Below are 8,064 nucleotides of genomic sequence, written 5' to 3'. Positions count from 1 at the left end.
TTCTCTAATTTCATGGAGGAGAATGGAGTGTTCTTGATGCTCCACCCTTAGTTGTCCCATGTTGGAACTCAATTCTCCTAGGGAGGTGTTTACTTGCTCCCAATAGTCTTGTGGAGGGAAGTGCATCCCTTGAGGCATCTCAGGGATCTCTTGATGAGAGGGGTCTCTTGTGTGCTCCATCCTTTTCTTGGTGATGGGCTTGTCCTCATCAATGGGGGTATCTCCTTCTATGTCAACTCCAACTGAATAACAGAGGTGACAAATGAGATGAGGAAAGGCTAGCCTTGCCAAGGTGGAAGACTTCCCTTTCCTCTTTCTAGAGGTTTCTCCGGCCTTGGATGCCATAATGGTTATGGAAAACGAAAAAAGCAACGCTTTTACCACACCAAACTTAAAATGGTTGCTCGTCCTCGAGCAAAAGAAGAAAGAAGAGAGTAGAAGAAGAAGAAATGAGGAAGAGGGAGATGGTGGTGTATTCGGCCAAAGAGGGGGAGAAGTGTTGTTTAGGTTGTGTGAAAATGAAGGGGTGAAGAAGGGTTTATAGGAGAGAGGGAGATGAGGTTCGGCCATTATGGGTGGGTTTGGGAGGAAAAGTGGTTTGAATTTGAAGGGTGAGGTTGGTGGGGTTTTATGAAGGATGGATGTGAGTGGTGAAGAGAAAGATGGGATTTGATAGGTGAAGGGTTTTGGGGAAGAGGTGTTGAGGTGATTGGTGAATGGGGGAGGAAGAGAGAGAGTGGTGGTGGGGTCCTGTGGGGTCCACAGATCCTGTGGTGTCAAGGAAAAGTCATCCCTGCACCAAATATTGCTCAAAATCACGTTTTGAGCTATTTCTGGCGTTAAACGCCGGGCTGGTGCCCATTCCTGGTGTTTAACGCCAGGTTCTAGCCCTTTTCTGGCGTTTAACGCCAGTCTGGTGCCCCTTTCTGGCGTTAAACGCCCAGAATGGTGCCAGACTGGGCGTTAAACGCCCAAATGCTAGCTTCACTGGCGTTTAAACGCCAGTGAATTCTTCCTCCAGGGTGTGCTGTTTTTCTTCCTATTTTTCATTCTGTTTTTGCTTTTTCAATGGATTTTGTGACTTCTTATGATCATCAACCTACAAAAAACATAAAATAACAAAGAGAAATATATAAAATATAATCATTGGGTTGCCTCCCAACAAGCGCTTCTTTAATGTCAGTAGCTTGACAGAGGGCTCTCAATGAACCTCACAGATACTCAGAGCAATGTTGGAACCTCCCAACACCAAACTTAGAGTTTGAATGTGAGGGTTCAACACCAAACTTAGAGTTTGTTGTGGCCTCCCAACACCAAACTTAAAGTTTGACCGTGGGGGCTCTGTTTGTCTCTGATTTGAGAGAAGCTCTTCATGCTTTCTCTCCATGGTGACAGAGGGATATCCTTGAGCCTTAAACACAAAGGATTCTTTATTCACTTGAATGATTAGTTCACCTCTATCAACATCAATCACAGCCTTTGCTGTGGCTAGGAAGGGTCTGCCAAGGATGATGGATTCATCCATGCACTTCCCAGTCTCTAGGACTATGAAATCAGTAGGGAGGTAATGGTCCTCAATCTTAACCAAAACATTCTCTACAAGTCCATAAGCTTGTTTTCTTGAGTTGTCTGCCATCTCTAGTGAGATTTTTGCAGCTTGTACCTCAAAGATCCCTAACTTCTCCATTACAGAGAGAGGCATGAGGTTCACACTTGACCCTAAGTCACACAGGGCCTTCTTGAAGGTCATGGTTCCTATGGTACAAGGTATGGAAAACTTCCCAGGATCTTGTCTCTTTTGAGGTAATTTTTGCCTAGACAAGTCATCCAGTTCTTTGGTGAGCAAGGGAGGTTCATCTTCCCAAGTCTCATTTCCGAATAACTTGTCATTTAGCTTCATGATTGCTCCAAGGTATTTAGCAACTTGCTCTTCAGTGACATACTCATCCTCTTCAGAGGAAGAATACTCATCAGAGCTCATGAAAGGCAGAAGTAAGTCCAATGGAATCTCTATGGTCTCATTTTGAGCCTCAGATTCCCATGGTTCCTTATTGGGGAACTCAGAGGAGATTGGTGCACGCCCATTGAAGTCTTCCTCAGTGGCGTCCACCTCCTCTCTTTCCTCTCCATATTCGGCCATGGTTATGGCTTTGCACTCTCCTTTTGGATTTTCTTCTGTATTACTTGGGAGAGTACTAGGAGGGAGTTCAGTAATTTTCTTGCTCAGCTGTCCCACTTGTCCTTCCAAATTTCTGATGGAGGACCTTGTTTCATTCATGAAACTTTGAGTGGTTTTGATTAGATCAGAGACCATTGTTGCTAAGTCAGAGGTATTCTGCTTAGAACTCTCTGTCTGTTGCTGAGAAGATGATGGAAAAGGCTTGTTATTGCCAAGCCTGTTTCTTCCACCATTATTGTTATTGAAACCTTGTTGAGGTCTCTCTTGATTCTTCCATGAGAAATTTGGGTGATTTCTCCATGAAGAATTATAGGTGTTTCCATAGGGTTCTCCTAGGTAATTCACCTTTTCCATTGAAGGGTTTTCAGGATCATAAGCTTCTTCCTCAGATGAAGCTTCCTTAGTACTGCCAAGTGCATTTTGCATTCCGGACAGACTTTGAGAAATCAAATTGACTTGCTGAGTCAATATCTTGTTCTGAGCCAGTATGGCATTCAGAGTGTCAATCTCAAGAACTCCTCTCTTCTGACTAGTCCCATTGTTCACAGGATTCCTTTCAGAAGTGTACATGAATTGGTTATTTGCAACCATTTCAATTAGCTCTTGAGCCTCTGTAGGCGTCTTCTTCAGATGAAGAGATCCTCCAGCAGAGCTATCCAAGGACATCTTAGATAGTTCAGAGAGACCATCATAGAAAATACCTATGATGCTCCATTCAGAAAGCATGTCAGAGGGACATTTTCTGATTAATTGTTTGTATCTTTCCCAAGCTTCATAGAGGGATTCTCCATCCTTCTGTCTGAAGGTTTGGACCTCCACTCTAAGCTTATTCCATCTTTGTGGTGGAAAGAACTTTGCCAAGAAGGCATTAACTAGCTTTTCCCAAGAGTCCAGGCTTTCTTTAGGTTGAGAGTCCAACCATATTCTAGCTCTGTCTCTTACAGCAAAAGGGAATAGCATCAGTCTATAGACCTCAGGGTCTACCCCATTAGTCTTGACTGTGTCACAGATTTGCAAGAACTCAGCTAAGAACTGATGAGGATCTTCCATTGGAAGTCCATGGAATTTGCAATTCTGTTGCATTAGAGAAACTAATTGAGGCTTAAGCTCAAAGTTGTTTGCTCCAATGGCAGGGATAGAGATGCTTCTCCCATAGAAGTCGGGAGTAGGTGCAGTAAAGTCACCCAGCACCTTCCTTGCATTGTTTGCATTGTTGTTGTTTTCGGCTGCCATGTCTTCTTCTTCTTTGAAGAATTCGGTCAGGTCCTCTACAGAGAGTTGTGCTTTGGCTTCTCTTAGCTTTCTCTTCAAGGTCCTTTCGGGTTCAGGGTCAGCTTCAACAAGAATGCCTTTGTCTTTGTTCCTGCTCATATGAAAGAGAAGAGAACAAGAAACCGTGGAATCCTCTATGTCACAGTATAGAGATTCCTTGAGGTGTCAGAGGAAAAAGAAAAATAGAAAGAAGAAGGAGAAGAAGAATTCGAACTTTAATTAGATAAGGTTCGAATTGTGCATTGAGAAGGAGTGGTACTCCATAAATAGAAGGATGTGAGAAGGAGGGGAGTAATTTTCGAAAATTAATTAGAAGATTTTGAAAACATTTTTGAAAAACACTTAATTGATTTTCGAAAATAAGAGTGGAAAAGAAATCAAGTGATTTTTGAAAAAGATTTGAAATTAGAAGTCAAAAGGATTTGATTGAAAACTTAATTTGAAAAAGATGTGATTAAAAAGATGTGATTGAGAAGATATGATTTGAAAACACTTTGAAAAGATATGATTTGAAAACAATTTTTAAAAAAAAAGATTTGATTTTGAAAATTAATGACTTGCCTAACAAGAAAAGATATGATTCAAACATTAAACCTTTCTCAACAGAAAAGGCAACAAATTTGAGATGTTCAATCAAATCATTAATTGTTAGTAAGTATCTTTAAAAAAGGAAAGAAATTGATTTTGAAAACATTTGATTGAAAGGATATGATTTGAAAAAGATTTGATTTTGAAAAACTTTGAAAACTTGAAAAAAAATTGATTTTGAAAACAAAATCTTCCTCCTAGCACCATCCTGGCGTTAAACGCCCAGAATGGTATACATTCTGGCGTTTAACGCCCAAAATGCACCCTTTTTGGGCGTTAAACGCCCAACCAGGTACCCTGGCTGGCGTTTAAACGCCAGTCTGTCTTTCTTCACTGGGCATTTTGAATGCCCAGCTTTTTCTGTATAATTCCTCTGCAGTATGTTCTGAATCTTCAATTCTTTGTATTTTTGACTTGAAAAGACACAAATTAAAAATATTTTTGGATTTTTAATAATCAAGATGCAACAAGAATCAAATAGCAATGCATGCAAGACACCAAACTTAGCAGTTTGTATACTACTGACACTATATGAAACACAAAGATACTCAAGTCAATAGAATTCAAAGATCAAAACAAAGAAATACATGCATGGATTCGAAAAATATAACAAAAACATGCATTTGACACCAAACTTAAGATGAGACTCTAGACTCAAACAAGAAATATTTTTGGATTTTATGATTTTGTGAATTTTTTTTGCGTTTTTTTTTTCGAAAATTAAGTGGAAAAAGATATCAAAATTCTTAATGAGAATTCCAGGAATCAGTGCAATGCTAGTCTAAGACTCCGGTCCAGGAATTAGACATGGCTTCACAGCCAGCCAAGCTTTCAAAGAAAGCTTCGGTCCAAAACACTAGACATGGCCAAAGGCCAGCCAAGCCTTAGCAAATCACTGCTCCAAAAGCAATATTGATAAAGATCATCAAGCTCTTGTGATGATAAGTTGAAACCTCGGTCCAATGGAATTAGACATGGCTTCTCAGCCAGCCAGATTTCAACAAATCATCATGAAACTCTAGAATTCACCTTCAAGAATTTCGAAAAAAAATAAATACCTAATCTAAGCAACAAGATGAACCGTCAGTTGTCCATACACAAGAACAATCCCCGGCAACGGCGCCAAAAACTTGGTGCACGAAATTGTGATCAATACTTTTCAAAACATAAACAATCCCTAGTAATGGCTCCAAAGACTTGGTGCTCAATACCATGGCATAAACACAACTTCGCACAACTAACCAGCAAGTGCACTGGGTCGTCCAAGTAATAAACCTTACGCGAGTAAGGGTCGATCCCACGGAGATTGGTGGTATGAAGCAAGCTATGGTCATCTTGTAGATCTCAGTCAGGCAGACTCAAATGGGTATAGTGATGAACGAATAAAGCATAAAGATAAAGATAGAGATACTTATGAATATCATTGGTGTAAGAGCTTCAGACAAGCGTATGAAGATGCCTTCCCTTCCGTCTCTCTGCTTTCCTACTGCCTTCATCCAATCCTTCTTACTCCTTTCCATGGCAAGCTCGTGTAGGGTTTCACTGTTGTCAGCAGCTACCTCCCATCCTCTCAGTGAAAATACGTCCCTGATGCTCTGTCACAGCATAGGCTAATCATCTGTCGGTTCTCGTTCAGGCAGGAATAGAATCCATTGATTCTTTTGCGTCTGTCACTAACGCCCTAGCCTGCTAGGAGTTTGAAGCACGTCACAGTCATTCAATCATTGAATCCTACTCAGAATACCACAGACAAGGTTAGACCTTCCGGATTCTCTTGAATGCCGCCATCAGTTCTTGCCTATACCACGAAGACTCTGATCTCACGGAATGGCTGGCTCGTTTGTCAGGCGAGCACTCGGTTGTCAGGCGATCAACCATGCATCGTGTTATCAGGAATCCAAGAGATATTCACTAAGCCTCAGATGCTTGTAGAACAAGAGTGGTTGTCAGTCACTTTGTTCATGAGTGAGAATGGTGATGATCCGTGACGATCATCACCTTCATTAAGTTGAAGAACAAGTGATATCTTGGACAAAGAACAAGTGGAATTGAATAGAAGAACAATAGTAATTGCATTAATACTCGAGGTACAGCAGAGCTCCACACCTTAATCTATGGTGTGTAGAAACTCCACCGTTGAAAATACATAAGCATAAGGTCTAGGCATGGCCGAATGGCCAGCCTCCCAATGATCTAAGATAGCATAAAAATGAAGATAGCTACCCCGATATCTCAATACAATAGTAAAAGGTCCTACTTATAGAAAACTAGTAGCCTAGGGTGTACAGAGATGAGTAAATGACATAAGAATCCACTTCTGGGCCCACTTGGTGTGTGCTTGGGTTGAGCAATGAAGCATTTTCGTGTAGAGACTCTTCTTGGAGTTAAACGCCAACTTTTATGCCAGTTTGGGCGTTTAACTCCCATTTGGGTGCCAGTTCCAGCGTTTAACGCTGGGATTTCTTGAGGTGACTTTGAACGCCGGTTTGGGCCATCAAATCTTGGGCAAAGTATGGACTATCATATATTTCTGGAAAGCCCAGGATGTCTACTTTCCAACGCCGTTGAGAGCGCGCCAATTGGGCTTCTGTAGCTCCAGAAAATTCACTTCGAGTGCAGGGAGGTCAGAATCCAACAACATCTGCAGTCCTTTTCAGTCTCTGAATCAGATTTTTGCTCAGATCCCTCAATTTCAGCCAGAAAATACCTGAAATCACAGAAAAACACACAAACTCATAGTAAAGTCCAGAAAAGTGAATTTTAACTAAAAACTAATAAAAATATACTAAAAACTAACTAGATCATACTAAAAACATACTAAAAACAATGCCAAAAAGTGTATAAATTATCCGCTCATCAATAGTCCTCTCATGGATAATTCATATCTGGTGCATTGTAAAGAGTGGAGCTTTACTGAATCAATGATTCGGCATTTAAAAGGTTCAACTACAAAAAACATAATTAATTGTATATTAGCAAAATGCACAATTGAATTTTTACCTAATCGAAAGCAAGTCAAGATAAATCCCTGAACCCTAAACCCCTAAACCCTAAACCCTAAACCCTGAACTCTGAACCCTAAACCCTGAACCCCTAAACCTTGAACCCTAAACCCTAAGCCCTAACCCCTAAATCCTAAGCCCTAAACACTAAACCCTAAATCCTAAACCCTGAACCCTGAACCTTGAACCATGAACACTGAACCCTAAACCCTAAACCCATAAACCCTAAATCCCTAAACCCAAAATCCTAAACCTTGAACCCCTAAATCTTAAAACCCTAAACCCTAAGCCCTAAACTCTAAACCCTAAACCCTAAACCCTAAACCTTGAACCCTGAACCATAAACCCTAAACCCTGAACCATGAACACTGAACCCTGAACCCATAAACCCTAAACCCCTAAAATCCTAAACCCAAAATCCTAAAATCCTAATTAGTTTTTTTAATAATTTTTGTTTAATTAATCACACGGAAAACATGTTTAAATGTAACTAGCGCTACACCTGATTATGAGCTACAAATCATTGAGGATCGACAATAAACTCATTCTGAACCTTTGGAAATGTGAGTTTTTCAATCTACAGGTTCCTGTTTCTCAGAAAAAATTCTAATTATTCAACATTAACCTCTTCATTGTTTATATTCCTTATAAATTAATACACTAGACGAATTGGAAAACTGCATATATCAATATAGCAGAGAACTAATTATATTAAAATGTTTCTATTAGTTTTTAGTTTCAGAAACACCTGAACTCTGACATTTATATTAATAAAAAACTAAAACTCAGTTATCCAAAATTTATAATCTTAGTGAACCGAAATTTATATTAATAAAAACTAAAACTCCTATAATCCTCTCTGGAAAAATTCATATCTGATGCATTGTAAAGGCTGGAGCTTGACTGAATGGTTGATCCACAGTCTAAAAGGTTCAACTGTAAAAGACTTAATAAAATCGTATATTAGCAAAATGCACAAATAAATTATTCTTAATCAAAAGCAAATCAATTTTACCTCAATTG

At 39.8% G+C, this 8,064-nt stretch overlaps 1 non-coding gene across 1 annotated transcript; it reads left to right on the top strand.

Moving 5' to 3' along the window:
* Positions 1-2,899: 2,899 nt before the first annotated feature.
* Positions 2,900-3,007, top strand: LOC130937487 (small nucleolar RNA R71). The gene has a single exon (XR_009068706.1). It is a non-coding gene; the product is annotated as a small nucleolar RNA R71 (small nucleolar RNA).
* Positions 3,008-8,064: the final 5,057 nt, after the last annotated feature.

The sequence above is a fragment of the Arachis stenosperma genome, chromosome 6, assembly GCF_014773155.1.
Source record: "Arachis stenosperma cultivar V10309 chromosome 6, arast.V10309.gnm1.PFL2, whole genome shotgun sequence".
Classification (NCBI taxonomy): Eukaryota; Viridiplantae; Streptophyta; class Magnoliopsida; order Fabales; family Fabaceae; genus Arachis; species Arachis stenosperma.
Note: the sequence above shows the minus strand (reverse complement) of the source record. Positions and strands in the feature narration are given on the sequence as shown.